Source organism: Trachypithecus francoisi, unplaced genomic scaffold (genome assembly GCF_009764315.1).
Source record: "Trachypithecus francoisi isolate TF-2019V2 unplaced genomic scaffold, Tfra_2.0 Lachesis_group8, whole genome shotgun sequence".
In the NCBI taxonomy this organism is placed as follows: domain Eukaryota; kingdom Metazoa; phylum Chordata; class Mammalia; order Primates; family Cercopithecidae; genus Trachypithecus; species Trachypithecus francoisi.
The window spans coordinates 78,218,344-78,234,243 of NW_022681473.1; the positions used below are offsets into that span (position 1 = coordinate 78,218,344).

The following is a 15,900-nucleotide window of genomic DNA, read 5'->3' on the forward strand; positions in this document are numbered from 1 at the left end:
CCCTACACTGATGTTACAGTTACAAGCACCATACTGGCATGATCTTATTGTTGATATTTTTTAAGATCAAGGAAAAAACCTGAAAGTCCATATCTGAGTGTAAGTGGTGTAAGTCAGGGGCAACATTCAAGGAAGATGAAATAATTCATAAATAGAACTGATTTATGGGAGCAGGAGCTCAGAACTAGAAGTAATAATAGAAACCCAGATCCTCCAGAGATTCATAGAACTCTTAGAAAAGGCTTTGACTATGGCTTGGGGGTTCTGAGTAGCCTTAGCTTAAGCAGAAGGCTTACCCCAATTGACATATGAGTTTCATATAAAAGATAGCACTAGACAAAATCTGAGCACCTCTATTTTGATTATAGAAAATTGGTTCTGAAGCTCTTTTTTTTTTCTTTTCCGGAATTTTCTTCTTTCTTTACTAAGAAAAAAGTTCCACCCTGCTACTGCTGCCCCTACAGAGTTGATCATGATATTTGCTGCACTCCCACAGTATTTTCCAGAGATTTACATTTTAGCACCTGTATAAGTTTTAGACAATTTAGAAATTATCTACTCCTTTAGATTCTGAGCTACTTGAGGTTGGGGAACATGTCTTATTTTTGTTTATGCTGAACCCTTTGTTTCTATCAAATATCCAATAAATGTTACTGAATAAATGAATGAAATAGTGATTAAATGTATGTATGCATGAATCAATGAATGGAGATGAGTATCTATGCTCCTAGAAGGTATAAACTAAATGCAGGGAATTTTAAGTAACAGAGTACAAGTGTGGGCGTAAATCAGAACTAAAGCTTTTCAAACGTCAAAAAGAATTTTACTTGACTTCCTTCTTAGAGACTGTTTTGATTTGCTTGTTTTAAACATCTTTCATCTCCATTCCTTGTTTTCTGGAATTTATATAGGCTATCACCATCCTCCCCACCACTACCCTGCTAAAAAAAGGCCCTTTTCTGAGAAACAGAAGAAGAAATAAATGAAATTGGTTTGCATGCCTTAGTGAATTCTTACAATGAAAGGATAACTTGGAAACAATTCCCATTACGCTTAGCAAAACCATTTTTCAGTCTATACAGCCCACTATCTAGTTACAGTATTGGAATACTGTTAAGAATGGAGCAAAGTCCAAAGAATCAATTACATCCCCAATCAAAGTGACTGGCCACACTTTCAGTAGCTGGTGAGAGCGAAGAGGAAGTCACTAAACCAGAAGATCTAATCAGACTGTTTATCATGTTACAAGAAGCTCTTAAGTGTTCCTGTTGCTGTTCTTATGAGTCTTCATGTCATCCAAATGGAGACAAGGGACCTCTTTAAAGAGATCAAACAAGGTTAGTAACAGAAGTCCACATGTGAACCTGAGCCCTGGGGAGGGATTATTGAGAGAAAACTAGAAGCATCAATTTGCCCTTTTCCCCCTCTTCTTCAGAGACCTGTGTTGAGAGCCGACCAGCATGAGTCGACTATTGTTGCCTGGCAGTCAACCAGAATACAATCTATTACTGGAGAAAAAGCAGTGCATGTGGGAAGGAACTCAGTCCTCTTTTGTGGGCCTTGTATTGTTACTGCACAGCAGAGGATCCGGATAGAGGAAACTAGCTTTAGTGGCATTTTTTTTTTTTTTTTTGAAGGAGAATACTTGATTTGAACAAACAGAACTGTGTACCCTCCCTAAATTCTATTTATTTTGTAGAATTTGTTTCCAAGGATCTTTGGTACAATTTAATCCTGGTGAGTGGTATGATGTCATGTGAGCAGAATAAAAGGCTGACATTAAGGAATCATTTTAGGTCTAGAAATAAATGTGGGCTGGTGGAAGGAAAGGATGTGGCCTGGTGGCAAGGAGAAAAGAGGGAGTGCCAGGTGAGGGGCACATGAAATGTGAAATCCTATGAGCCAGTCTGTTTCTGGGGCTGGAAGGCAGGGTTATTGTGTAAAGAGTAAGGCTAGAAAACCACTGTGAGGCATAAGAGTGATTATATCCTGGGGAGGAGATGCTTCAGCCTCTCAAGTCAGATCCACAGACATTTGCTTCGTTGTTTGTTTTGATAAGTAGGGGCTACTGTTCACATCTGAGAGGAATGGCATGCTCCTGATAAGTTCTCAACCTTGGTTATATATCGGAATCACTTTAAATTTACTAATGCCCTGGTATTTTACAAAGGTCTCTAAGTGATTTTAATATACCACATGCTAGAAGGAGCACCCTCACTTTACTTGGGCAAGTTCAGTCTTACAATATACGTTATAGTACTTCTTTTTTTTTTTTTTTTTTTTTTTTTTTTTTTTTTTTTTGAGACGGAGTCTCGCTCTGCCGCCCAGGCTGGAGTGCAGTGGCCGGATCTCAGCTCACTGCAAGCTCCGCCTCCCCGGTTCACGCCATTCTCCTGCCTCAGCCTCCCGTAGCTGGGACTACAGGCGCCCGCCACGTCGCCCGGCTAGTTTTTTTGTATTTTTAGTAGAGACGGGTTTCACCATGTTAGCCAGGATGGTCTTGATCTTCTGACCTCGTGATCCGCCCGTCTCGGCCTCCCAAAGTGCTGGGATCACAGGCTTGAGCCACCACTTCTTTGACTTTAGTGACCATCTGCAATGTGGTTACCTGCTGATACAACTGCCTTCTAAACTAGTGGTTTTCAAAGTCAAGGTGCATAGGCATTTCCAGTATATCTTGTAAGAGACAGAAAAAAAAGACAGATTTGATTCAGTAGATCTGGGGTAGGGGTTGAAAATCAACATTCTAACAAAAACCCCCTCTTCTGTTCCTCAGAACACACTGTGAGTAGTAAGTTCTTGCATTACAACTCCTCATAGCCTTGTTCCTACTTCCATTTGGTGTAGCCCTCAAGAGTGCATGCTTTGGGTTTAGAACACTCTGGCCTCTACTCTCTACTACCTGACTGAGTCTGGGCAAGTTGATTAACCTTAATTACCTAGTTTCTTTGCCTATAAAATGAGGATAAATGAAGGTTTTGTGAGGACTGTAAAGTATTAACTCAAAGTGGACTAACAGCACAGGGCCTTGCACGTGATTAGTTCCTAGCTTTCTCTAATTCCTAAGAAGCTTTGTCTTGTCAGAGCTCCTTTAATTATTTTTTGGTCTCCCACTTTATAATTTCTGTAGAATCTTATAGAAATTCTCAACTGACCTCTAGTTCTTGGAATCCTCTCAACTTCCCCAAACTGTTGGTTCTTTTCTGACCTCTATTCCCTTTCCACCCAGCCTGTGTTCTCTGGTCAATTATGTAGACCATGGCTTCTATTCATTCATTCATTAAACATTTACTGAGCACCCCGTATGTGCTAAGCATTGTGATGAGCTCTAGGGGTATATTCAGTGCATTCAGTGGCGGGCTGGTAAATGTTTCATGATGGTGTAAAAATGTATGTTTATGCACACATACATAAACGTATACTTTTTAATATAAAACATTGATGTAAAGAATGTATAGTGTACAATTTACTCTTTATTTTAAATTTAATGTAGCCATTTTGTTTCCATAGTTTTTTTTGTTGTTGTTTTTTTGCTAAGCTATTGTATTTTTAGCCAAGCTATGGTTGTATCTGATGAATGAATATAGTTCACATAATAATGTTACTTGATTTTTTTTGTATTAATAACTAAGATTAAAGTAAAATCAGGCAGTAAGTTGTAACTTCCTTTGTTTGTCAATATCATGCTTCTTTGCTGAATATAGGTTTTAGATACTGGAAGAATAATATTTCTTTAAGTTTTTGTGTAATGGCTATACACATGACCTGCTTTAAGCTTAATCTGTGCTGTTAACATTTTCACCATCATTTTCTTAAGTCTAAACAATCAAATAAATAATACATCAAGATGTCAACTAGTGGTGCTGATTTATTTGGTATAAATACACCCAATATTGTCAATTTCAAGCTACCAACATAATGTATTGTAATGGCAAAAACTGCAATTACTTTTGCACCAACCTAATAATGGCACTGAACAGAAAGTTGAAAAGATGTGCAGTAGTCCATCAATAGATAGTATTTCCACCATAGAGACTGAATCAGGGAAAATAACTTCAAGAGAATAAATCATAGTAAACACTATGAGAATAAACAGGTAATGAATTAGAGCATTTATTACCTTTTGAGAATATAATTTGTTTTTTAAATAATAGCTATGTTTAACAAACAGAAAGAAAAATTCCTGAAAATTTAATAATAGGCACTTGTTAGCTAGTACTAGCCAGCTCCAACACATCAGATTTGTGCGGTAGACATAGTCACTGACATCATGAAACTTATACGCTAGAAATGGAGGCAGAGAAATAAATGAGCATGAATTTTATAACAAGGGCCCCTAAGCCAAATCTGATGCTATAATTGTGACAGGCAGAATGTTGGCTCCCTGTGGACTTCACTCTCTGATGTTTATGTCCATGAATAGGTTACATTAAATGGCAAAAAGATTTTGTAGATGTAATGTTACAAAGCAATTGACCTTAAAATTGAGAGAGTATCTTTGATTATCCAGATGTGCCTAATGTAATCACATGAATCTTTCAAACAGAAGGCAGAAGCAGAAATCAGAGTCCAAGCACAAGGATTATTAAGGCACCATTGTTGGCTTGAAGAGAAAGAGGACCATACAGCAAGGAAATAGGGACCACAGTCCCACAGCCATGAGGCACTGAATTCTGCCAATATTCAGTGAGTATGGAAGAAGACCATAAGCCCCAGAAGAGAGCTACAGTCCTGGATACTACCTGGATTTTAGCCTAATGAGACTTTGACAAGATAAACCAACCACACTGTGCCAGACTTCTAACCTATAGAAATTGTGAGATAAATTCATGCTATTAAAAACTGCTACGTTTGTGGTAATTTGTTACACAGCAATAGAAAACTAAGAACAATTAGTAAACAAAAATTATCAAAATAACGGTTATCCAGGAAGAGCAGGGAAAAGAATGTTTCAGCACTTTTGGGGATTTAGAGGTGTTGAATATGCCTGAGTGGCATGTACAAGAGAAAGAAAAATGAGATATCAAGATGGAAAAGAAGTGTTCCATCATGAAGAACATTTTAAGCTAGGAGAATATTCTGAATATTTTCCCAAGAGCAAAGGGAACCAATACATCATTTGTCATGATCAATTTGTGTTTATGGAAGATGGATGAAAAGGGTGTTGAATGGCAGGAGGCAGATCATTTAGGAGGCTTTTTCAGATCAAACGAGCATGGTGAGGATAGAGAAAAGTGGATTGTGGTGTCTTACCCTGTATACTCACTATTGTCTGCTGTTTGTTCTTTCTCTCTTCTGCTTTTTAGTTGTGCTCGACAATCACTGTTTTAGTACCCTGTGCCAGGTACCAGGCCAAATAGTGCGGATACCACTTCAGGCTCCCAGACCTCAGTAGGGATCATCTTGCTGCCTTTTTTCTCCAGAAGCTGTGTAAAGTAATGTAAGTACATAGTTTATGAATTTGAAAAACTAGCTCTGCCACTTATAAAGTGCACAACCTAGGGCAAGTCACTTAACCTCTCTGAGTTTCACTTTCCTGATTTGCAAAAAATTTCTTTAGGTACTTCAGAAGGCAATCGTGGCCAGGCACAGTGGTTCATGCCTGTAATCCCAGCAGTTTGGGATGGCAAGGCAGGAGAATTACTTAAACCCGGAAGCTCAACACCAGCCTTGGCAACATAGTAATACCCTGTCTCCATTAAAAATAAAATAAAATAAAATAAAATAGAAGGCTATTGTGAGGATCAACTATAGGGTACATAAAAACTTTAGAAGTCATAAATACTTTCCAAATGGTGGGCTGTCTTCTCTTCATCTCTTTTTACCTTCCACGTGCTCCAGCTTATCCCATATTCTTTCTTTCTCCCGTGTCTCTTTCACTGTTGTTAATAAATTAGTTCAATGAATAATTAGAGTCTATTATATACTATTCACTCAGCTAGATGTTTTATGTGTTTGTTTTACACATTCTCTCACGCACATACCTACACACACACACACACACACACACACACTTGTTGTTCCTCCAAGAGCTTACTCTCTTAAGCTTAAGGCTAACAACACTCATATTTTTAAGTAAAATATAAAAGTAGTTGCAAAATATATAAGATTTAGCATACCTACATTTGTGTTTATATAGGTGTGTTGTGTGAGAGAGAACAAGACAGAAAAATGTGACTATATACTTAGAACCAAACATTGGAAAATATACCTTAAAATGTTAGTATATTTCTCTCTGAATAATTTCCTTTGTCTTTTTTCATATTTTTCTGTATTTTTCAAATCATCTGCTATAAATGCACTTTGTGAATAGAAAAATAACTGAAAACATTTAAATAAAAACATAAAGTGGCAAATATTATAAAGGAATTACATGTAGGATGTTATGGGTCTACGTAAATTTTTTTTTTCAGAATTAAATGATGCCAGAGTGGAGATGAATATAAATTTTGCAGGAAAGAACCAAGGGAATGCCATTCTAGGAGGAGGATCCAGGAGAAGTAGAGGCTCAGCATGGAGTAGTCAAGAAGTACTATCAGGTGTATACAGTCCCTGTTGCCTGAAGTGCAACTTGGGGTAGAGCAGGAGACAACTCCCGAGGAAGTAGAATATCTTGCTAGGGGTCTTAAATTGTATCCTACAGGTGCTAAGACATTTAATCAGGGGATTCACTAATAGTCATACTTGCATTTTTGGTAGATTACAGCAGTGGTAGTGTGACATATGGAGAAAGAAGAGGCTAAAGGCAGGTGAGAAGCATGGAGGCTGCTCAGGAAACCAGTTTCAGGTAAAAAAAAATGATGAAGGCCTGAACTAGGACATTATATTGGGAATAGAGAAAAATATTTTACAGATGATGAGGAAATATTTAGGGCTTAATTCCTGTCCTTCTTAGGTCATACTGTGTGGCTAAATTAGTAACACCAAAACTCACATAAGAGAATACTTGTATGCATACATATTGTGCCTACATAATTTTCCCACTGGAAGAAGGGTCTCAAAGGGGATGGGAAGGCCAAGAACTGACAATGAAGATTTCATAATCTGTCTTTGGACTAACTTCTGCAAGCCCAGATGAGGCATTTGGGATGAGAAATTCCCACCCTCTGTCTCAGAACCAGGCTGTGGAAAGACGAGAAAGAGCAATGAGTTGGGGAGAGGATTCCAGAGAAAGACCTACAGGACTTGATGGCAGATAAGAACAGATGAGCAAATGTGGAGTCATGTGATGGTCACAGAACAGGCTGTGCAGAGACACCCTTTTGGAAGAAAGAGAGGGAGTACTTTTGAGTCATTTTTAGTTTCTGTGGCAGCAGGATTTCCAACTGGCGTAAAGATAGTCAGGAATAAACAGAAACAGTGAAGGACCTGAGAGTGTCATGAGAACAGGGTGTCAGGACTGGTTTGCTGTCATCTGGAAACAACTTGGCTGTCTCTGCTGAGGAGGGACCCAGGGCATAGGGAGGAGAGGATTTTCCAACTCTCTCCAGCCCATGTTTCACCATATTCAATATCTGCCTTATGTTTGGGCCAAGTGAGCAAATGTTTTTGTGGTTTAATTTTGAGGCTTCCTCTTAGACTTCTCTTCTTGGTCATATAAATAAGAAGAATCTAAAATTATCCAAGTCAGGAGCAAATCTTCTCCTTCCTTACAGAGAATATAGGGATTCAAATTCAAACTGAGCCATAAGTGACTGATCTCAGCCTTCCTACTAGCAAGACTTGATGGGCATGAAGGAGATAGGATGTTGGTAGGAATAAGAGAATCCTAATACAAGATGGAGAGGGAGAGCAGAAAGGAAGTGTTCTGGAGACAGTAAGGCTTTGCAGTAAGTGCAAAGAGTCTGGGTCCAGAAGTCTGAGGGACCTCCGACACTTGTCTCCTGGGGCGATGCCCAGATAGGATCATAGCATCATTTATTTGAAAAACTCTCTGATTTATGTTGCTTGGGGAAGTCAAATCTGGACTAGTCTAAAGTGCTAGACTACCTTAAAAATTCCTACCTAAGATTCTTTCCATTTTCACAGTCAGACTCTGTGGACAAGGAGGACTAAAAACAACAAATATTTGAAGCTTTTGCAGAAAGTTAGAGGAACTCTGCAAAAGTGAGTTTTCCACAATGAGATAACAGAGGATTTAAGCTGAACCAGCATAGAAGACCCTAGGTTAAAGTCATAAGAATGTACTATTTTTCAGTGAGAACTGTTCTAAGTTTCAAAGGGCCATTCCTGCACTGGTTCATCACTAAAATATATTTGGCATTTGGGAGAGTGTCTTTTTACTCAAAGGACAATCATTTATTAGGTGAAAAGCCCCAAAGCACAGGAAATGTAAGATAGCAGTAGGGATAGGGGGCCAGGGCTGCTCTTGACCCCAAAGTCTTCAGAATGACTGCTAGGAAGTAACCTGTCATGTGGCCTCCAGGAACCCGAAAACTGGAGGAACCACTTTTCTGAGAAGTCATACTCAGCAGACATACCACCCACAGTTTCCTGTTAGCAGCTTGTCCAACTAAGACAAGAGCAGCTGTCTTAATTCTTCCTCTCCCTCTCCATCAATGAGGCTCAGAAAAGCCAGCAATTTGCCTTTATTCTTCAGAGGGCAGCTCTCTCCCAGTGGTAAACACTCTAATACACTCCAGGGGACTTTTTTGTTTGTTTGTCTACTGACTTTCTAAAAAATATTTCTTATCTTTATCAGATTTTGTTTTTAGAGTAGAACTGTAGACAAGGAGATAGAATGAGGTTTTCTTTATCATTTTAATGCTGGCTAAGCCTATTGGGATATGCAATAAACATTTATCTTATTGTTGTTGCTATTGTTGTTAATAATTTTTTTGAGTTACACTTCTGTCAGCTAGTTTTTTTGTTTGGAGTGGCTGAAATTGACCTGGGTTGGGGGGATGTGGGTGGAGTAGAAAAGTCAGAAAGGTGGATAGGATTTCTGTATTAACTACTAGGTAAAATTGTGTGTGTGTGTGTGTGTGTGTGTGTGTGAGAGAGAGAGAGAGAGAGAGAGAGAGACCTTTACTTAGAAAATGTAATTATCTTTCCAATTGTAAAGATAATTGGAGAAGATCATTTGATGAACAATTTCAAAACTGTTTCTTTTTTTTTTTTCTTTTTTAACAGACTAGACCAAGCAGTAAAAACTGAATTTTAATTATCTACTGGAAATTTCTCCAGAATAAAGGTCTGGTTCAGTTTCTATATTGCCTCTATGGGTCCCAGTCTATGAAATGCCAAGGGTTGGACTGGCCAGAAGTCTTCAGATTACCTCTGTCTTCCCTCCACCCCTAATGCTTCTTGTCTACCATATTCCATGGTGCCGGCCGGCAAAGTATACCTGTTTAATTCTCTAGGTTAGAAAAAATTTCCTAGATTTTTCTCCTCATCTTTCTATGTACAAATGCAACCTACTTTTTAAAACAAAGACAACAGGCTGGGCATGGTGGCTCACGCCTGTAAACTCAACACTTTGGGAGACCAGGTTGGGTGGATCACTTGAAGCCAGGAGTTTAAGACCAGCATGGCCAGTCTCTACTAAAAATACAAAAATTAGCTACGCGTGGTGGTACACTCCTGTAATTCCAGCTACTCGAGGCAGTAGCTGGAGAATCACTTGAATCCGGGAGGCGGAAGTTGCAGTGAGCCGAGATAGCACCACTGCACTGCAGCCTGGACAACAGAGTGAGGTTGTCTCACACAATAAATAACTAACTAAATAAAATAATAAGATAAAATAAAACAAAACACAGACAACATACCTCCTTCATCATGAAGCCTCCTTTAATTCTTACAAACAAACAAAACCTTCCTAAACTTTCAAAGGGCATTTAAGAATACATACCAGTGTTTCATTCATCTTTAAGGAAAATTTAGTGCATGCTAGGTTCTGGGTTAAGCATTTTACATTTCTTAACCTATATAGGTAGATACAACTTTTACCTCCATTTTGTATTTGAGCAGAAAGGTGCAAAGATAATAAAGTGACTGGCTCAAGGCTATAGGTAAATGGCTGAGCCACTTATTTGCTGTATTAATAGAGATCATGTCCTTCATCCTTTACTAATGTTTTTACCATGTCTTCTCTATACCTCGTTAAGTCTTTACATTTTATCCATTTATCAGCTAATGTATCTCAAGAACCTTCTAGTGATGTAGCTATGACCATTTTCTTCATTTTATCAATTTTTTTCATCTCTTTTCAGGCTATAACAAAATGTAATAAACTGGGTGGCTTAGACGCAACAGAACTTGATTTCTCATCGTTCTAGTAGCTAAGGAGTTCATGATCAAGGTAGCAGCAGAGTTGGTGCCTGGTAAGGACCCATTACCTGGTTCATAGATGATGCCTTTTAGTGGTGACCTCAGATGATGGAAGAATTGAAAGAGCTCACTTGGGCCTCTTTTATAAGGGAATAAATCCCATTTCCGAGGGTTCTACCCTTATGACTTAATCACTTCCAGAATGTCCCACCTACCAACACCATTACTTTGGTGACTAAGTTTCAGCCTATGAATTTGGAGAGAACACAAACATTCAGACTATAACAATCAATGAGTACAGCTTCCCCAGTCCATGGGAAATATGTTGCTGAGCAAAAATTGGACCAGGTAGTTTGACTAAGGATTGCATCCTTCCCATGCTGCTGTGCAGCCTTGCCTAGCCTCAATCAGAGTCAGCGTGGCCATGCTTTTGTAGGCCAGAACTTCTCCTTTACCATAGCCACCTGAAGGACTAAATTGTGGAGATGGGCAGGGCATGGCCCACACTGGCCTAGGCTTAATTTAAAAGCATCCTGAAAGAGAGTGTGGGCAGATCCTTCTGAAGTTATACTACTTCCAACAGAATTGGGGGTATCACTTTATTATTGGCCCATTATAGTTGGTCATAAAATATCAGGAACCAGGTCAATATAAAGATTATCCAGTAGCTTTCACTGGCCCAAGTCTTGGTATTTGTTCACAGAATGGTTTCTCCTCTTCTCTGAGAATGGAATAATGGTTCAGTCCCATTTGGCCAATATACACTGTCTTAGCTTGGGGTGTTATAACAAGATGCTATAAACTATATCATTTAAATAAAAATTTATTTTTCACAGTTTTTTGAAGGCTAGAAGTCCAACATCAGAGTGCCAGCATGATCAGATTCTGGAGAGGACCCTCTTCTGGTTGCAGACTGCTGACTTCTTGTTGTATATTCCAATTGTAGAAAGAGAGCAAGAGAACTCTCTGATATCTTTCTTTATAAGGGAGCTAACCCCATTTAAGGGGGCTCCCCCCTCATAATCTAATTATCTCTCACAGGCTATAACTTTCAACACCATTGCATTGAAGGTTAAGATTTCAACACGTGAATTTGTAGTGGGGTGACGGGGAGAGGGACACGCAAATATTTAGTCCATAATGCTGCATACTAACAAAAAAATGAAGTGGGGTAAAGGGTCACTTAAGTGAATCCCTGCAGTATTAAAGGGCACATTATAGTTCATTCATCCTTTTAGTCAGTAAATATTGAGCACACACTATGAGCTAAATTCTAGGTGCATGTTAGAGCTTTGGTAGTATCACAATAAAATAGACTTTGTCCCTATCCTCAGGGATTTTATAATTTTGTGAAAGAGATATGCAGATAGGCAGTTAACATGCAAGTGGTGATTGCTCACAAAGAGAAAAGCAGGGGGCTATAAAATTAGAGAAGCTAAGGGCACTTACCCTGTGTGGAGCTGGATACAGAATGTTTGCTAGAAGAAGTGGTGCCAAGTAGATTTAGATAAAGAAGAAGGTGGTGATGAGAGGACAGAAGTGATCGAAGAAATGAAACATAGAAGAAAGGAAATAGTACACAAGAAGCTGTAGGAGAAAGGAGAAAGCGCACTTCCTGGCGAAAGGGATAGCACGCACATAGGTTAGAGGTAAGAGGGCACAGCAAGGCTGCCCAGTCCCTGGGAGCTCAGCATGGTTCGAATGCAGTTGTACAGGAGGACTGGCATACACTCTGCTTCTTGGAGGTTACAGCAACTGCTACTCTCTGAGGGTTGTGTTACTTATCTATCCACTCATCTAACAACATGTCATAACACACTAAGGGAATTCCTCCAGACCTTTGGACAAAAATGTTCTAACTTGGTTCAAAATAATTTATACTCAACATTCTTAGTATCTTGCTTTGAAAATAAATGGATGAAGTATAGTGTTCTGGCTACTGTGCTGCGTAACAAATTGCCCAACTGTAGCGGCTTAAAATGACAATTATTGGCCAGGCGCGGTGGCTCAAGCCTGTAATCCCAGCACTTTGGGAGGCCGAGACGGGCGGATCACGAGGTCAGGAGATCGAGACCATCCTGGCTAACACGGTGAAACTCCGTCTGTACTAAAAATACAAAAAACTAGTCAGGCAGGTGGCGGGCGCCTGTAGTCCCAGCTACTCGGGAGGCTGAGGCAGGAGAATGGCTTAAACCCGGGAGGCGGAGCTTGCAGTGAGCTGAGATCCGGCCACTGCACTCCAGCCTGGGCGACAGAGCGAGACTCCGTCTCAAAAAAAAAAAAAAAAAAAAAGACAATTATTTTATTACGTTCACATAAGTGTAGGTCAGGAGCTCATAAAGGGCTAAAGGAGGAAGTTTGTCACACACCTGTGGTGTGAGGCTACCTCCTAGACAAGACAAATAATGGACCACTTGGCTTGTTTAGTGAGTGCATGGTAAGCAGGGGCATGTGAGAGTTTGCTTAAAGGCAGACTTCCCCCTCTGGTCACGTTGGTCCAGCCCATTCAACTGGGCCTTGCCTGGCCTTCCAGTTTCTGAATTCCTACTTAGCATCTGAGATGGCTTGACCCTCGTTCTGCACCAGAGTTTATAAATGGACTTTTGTGACTGGACCAAGCTTCTAATGCCACAATGGCTCTGCCTGCCTACTCTTCTACTCTATGCGTTTCATTCTTCTTCCTTTCTGCTCAGAATTAAGTCTGAATTGAATGCTCCAATAGTTTCATAGATATTCTCATAGATATAGATATTCTCATAGGTATTCTCATATATCTTGGTTCATTCCTGAGGGTTCTTGAACCTCTCTGTTATTTTTACTTCTTTCAACCCTGCGCAATTTGAGAAAGCTTATCAAAGCTGGGAGTAGGAACTATGTCTCATTGGTTTCTTTTAAAATTTCTATTTAAAAATATTTACTTATTTTTTGAACGGGTAATATATTCACATAGATAAAAATCCCAAGATGAAAGTATAAATAAATAGATTCCCTTCCACCGTACCCTGTGCATCATAAATCCCCCCAATTTGTCTAGTACAGGTTCTCAAAACATTTACTGAATTTTTGTAGTCAAGTTTCTTGATACATACGCCTAGTACATCAGTTGGATTTACTATAAAGCTGACGAATCTTTAGCCTCAGGGCTCCTCACCTGCTGGGGCTCCTTCCAGGTCCTCTTCCAGAATCATCATCAACGTGTTTCTATGCCTTTGTAAAAGATTCAATTGTAATACATTTTAACCACATCATTTCCATCTGTTGCCCTTTCCACTGCAACCCCTTGGCATACTCTGCCTCCTGTAAGGGGGCATTCGAGTAGCCTGTGGCAACTTTAGTATATAGAGAAGGGGAAATCGAAATGGGAATACATTTTATTTGGGTTTAGTGAGAGTTTATGAACTCTGCAGTCTTTTTGTGAATAGCTAAGTAATGGTTAAGTATAGCAATGACTGTCAGTTCTATTCTTAACTGCTTACCATGCAGTTTACCTAGTATCATGATGTGAACCTGCAGAGCCAGACTTTTTTTCTATATATAAAAGTGCCCTATAGCATCTATAATTGGGGTTACATAATGGAAAAGAAGATAGTGTTTATTAATACGAATATTGTTATTTTTCTGAATTTTGTGATGTTTGTGGTATCCATCAGCACTTTTATATTTGCAATTTTTTCCCATTTCTTTTCTTCATTTTATAAACACTTTTCATACAATTTCTTTGTTACTTTATGTTCCTCTTTTCTTAGTGAAGTGTCCAAAATTGTAAGAATGCTTTATCCCACAAAAAATTGATCTTCTCTTTTACAGAATTTCCCAGCAGATGTCTTTTTCATTTCCTTTGCTTGTGGTTTGCTCATCTGTCAGCTGTGAATGACCCAAACAAGACATGCGGTTTCTTACTCAACAGTCCTGGAACTTTCTTGACCTTTGACAAAGCCACCAGATCACCATCACCATCATTATTGTTTATAGAAACATGAAAATTCAACCATAAAAAGTCATCTTGGGCTGAGCATGGTGGCTCTAACATGTAATCCCAACACTTTGGGAGGCTAAGGTGAAGAGATCACTTCAGGTCAAGCATTGAAGATTAGCCTGAGCAACACAGCCAGATCTCGTCTCTACAAAAAATAAAAACCAAATTAGCTGGACCTGGTATGCATCCCTGTAGTCCTAGCTACTCCAGCAGCTGAAGTGGGAGGATCATTTGAGCCTCAGCCTCTGTAGGACTACTCCCCAGTAGTGTGAGTGGTGTGAGCTCTGATCACACCACTGCACTCTAGCCTAGGCGACAAAGTGTAACCCCATCTCCAACCCAAAAAAAAAAAAAAAAAAAAAGAAAGAAAGAAAGAAAGAAAAAAGAAAAAAATCATCTTGGCTATGCCAATGACAAAGTTAATGAATTGAGAGATGAAGAAGACAAAAAGGAAAATCTTAAAGACATCATCAATTGGGGCAGGAGGCAGGAGATGGCTTCTTTGCTGCACTTTCTCCAAAAAACATTTCTGGTTTTATTTCCAATTTGCTCAGCAGTGTATGCTCACTCTTTTGCTAACCTTGAGAGACGTTGTCAGATGTGCATAAGGGAAAACATGAAGGACGACAGATAAACTGTACACCGACACAGCACATGGAGTCTGAGTCATTTGTTTTCTTTGACAGATCTTTACCATGCTGGATTGAAAGAGAAAAGACCATCAGTAAAGCAAATGGATCAAATGGAGTTATAAATCAACTCTGTGCTCTTTAGAGGATTGACTCAACTGCAGACATCTTCAATACACACCCTCATGGCTTTATTTTTCTCTGCTTATGTGGAAAAATAACAGTAAATATGGCTCCCTATTCCAAGACACAAGAGTATTATTAAAAAAAATACAATGTTATTGATTTTTCAAAACATAATCAGATTATTTTTAAACTCTGATTTAATAAAACATAATGTACTTTCTTTTATGAGATTTTTTTATGCTTTCCCAATGTTTATTACCCTGTGTGTTTCACACTTCAAAATGAGAGTATCCAAATAAGATCACTTAAGAGGATCCTGATCTAAGTTACAAAATCCCCATGGCCGTTATATCCACATTGTCACATTCCCCCAGTCATCTCTTTCTACTTTGTTGAATCTATTACACTTTATACTTATTTACATTTTTCTATTTACTTTACATATACAATATAATGGGGTACATAGTATAAGAGGAAGGGTGGCACTAGAAAATGTTTCTAAGTTGGTTTAGGGAATGGGAGTAAGTGTAGGAAGTTAGGAAAGCTCTTAGAAAGTTATTAAAGCTTTTTAAAGCCGGTACTATGGCTGTTTTGTTATTCATTCTCTACCTAGCATGTAAAGGTTCTTGACATTTGGGAGTTATTGTGATACAAGGAAGGGATATAGAGTAGATAAAAAATTATTTTCCAGGGAGACAACAGCATATTCAAAGAAGAAGGAACAACAGAGATCTGTATTTATTATTCATTGAAGGCCTACAGTGCGCTAAAAATGCTATATGGATATGGTTAAAGATAAATTTGAGTAGTGACCACTTTAGTAAACACATCCACACCAGACCTGACAGCTTCACAGTTTTCAGCAATATTCAAAAAGAGGTCATTTACTTGGAAGGAACC

The 15,900-nt window shown here is 38.9% G+C and overlaps 1 long non-coding RNA gene across 1 annotated transcript; it reads left to right on the forward strand.

Moving 5' to 3' along the window:
* The first annotated feature begins 1,085 nt into the window (after positions 1-1,085).
* Positions 1,086-15,220, forward strand: LOC117080772. Its single transcript, XR_004435950.1, has 8 exons — positions 1,086-1,337; positions 4,511-4,686; positions 5,307-5,440; positions 6,700-6,787; positions 9,133-9,362; positions 10,212-10,322; positions 11,106-11,918; positions 14,077-15,220. It is a non-coding gene; the product is annotated as an uncharacterized LOC117080772 (long non-coding RNA).
* Positions 15,221-15,900: the final 680 nt, after the last annotated feature.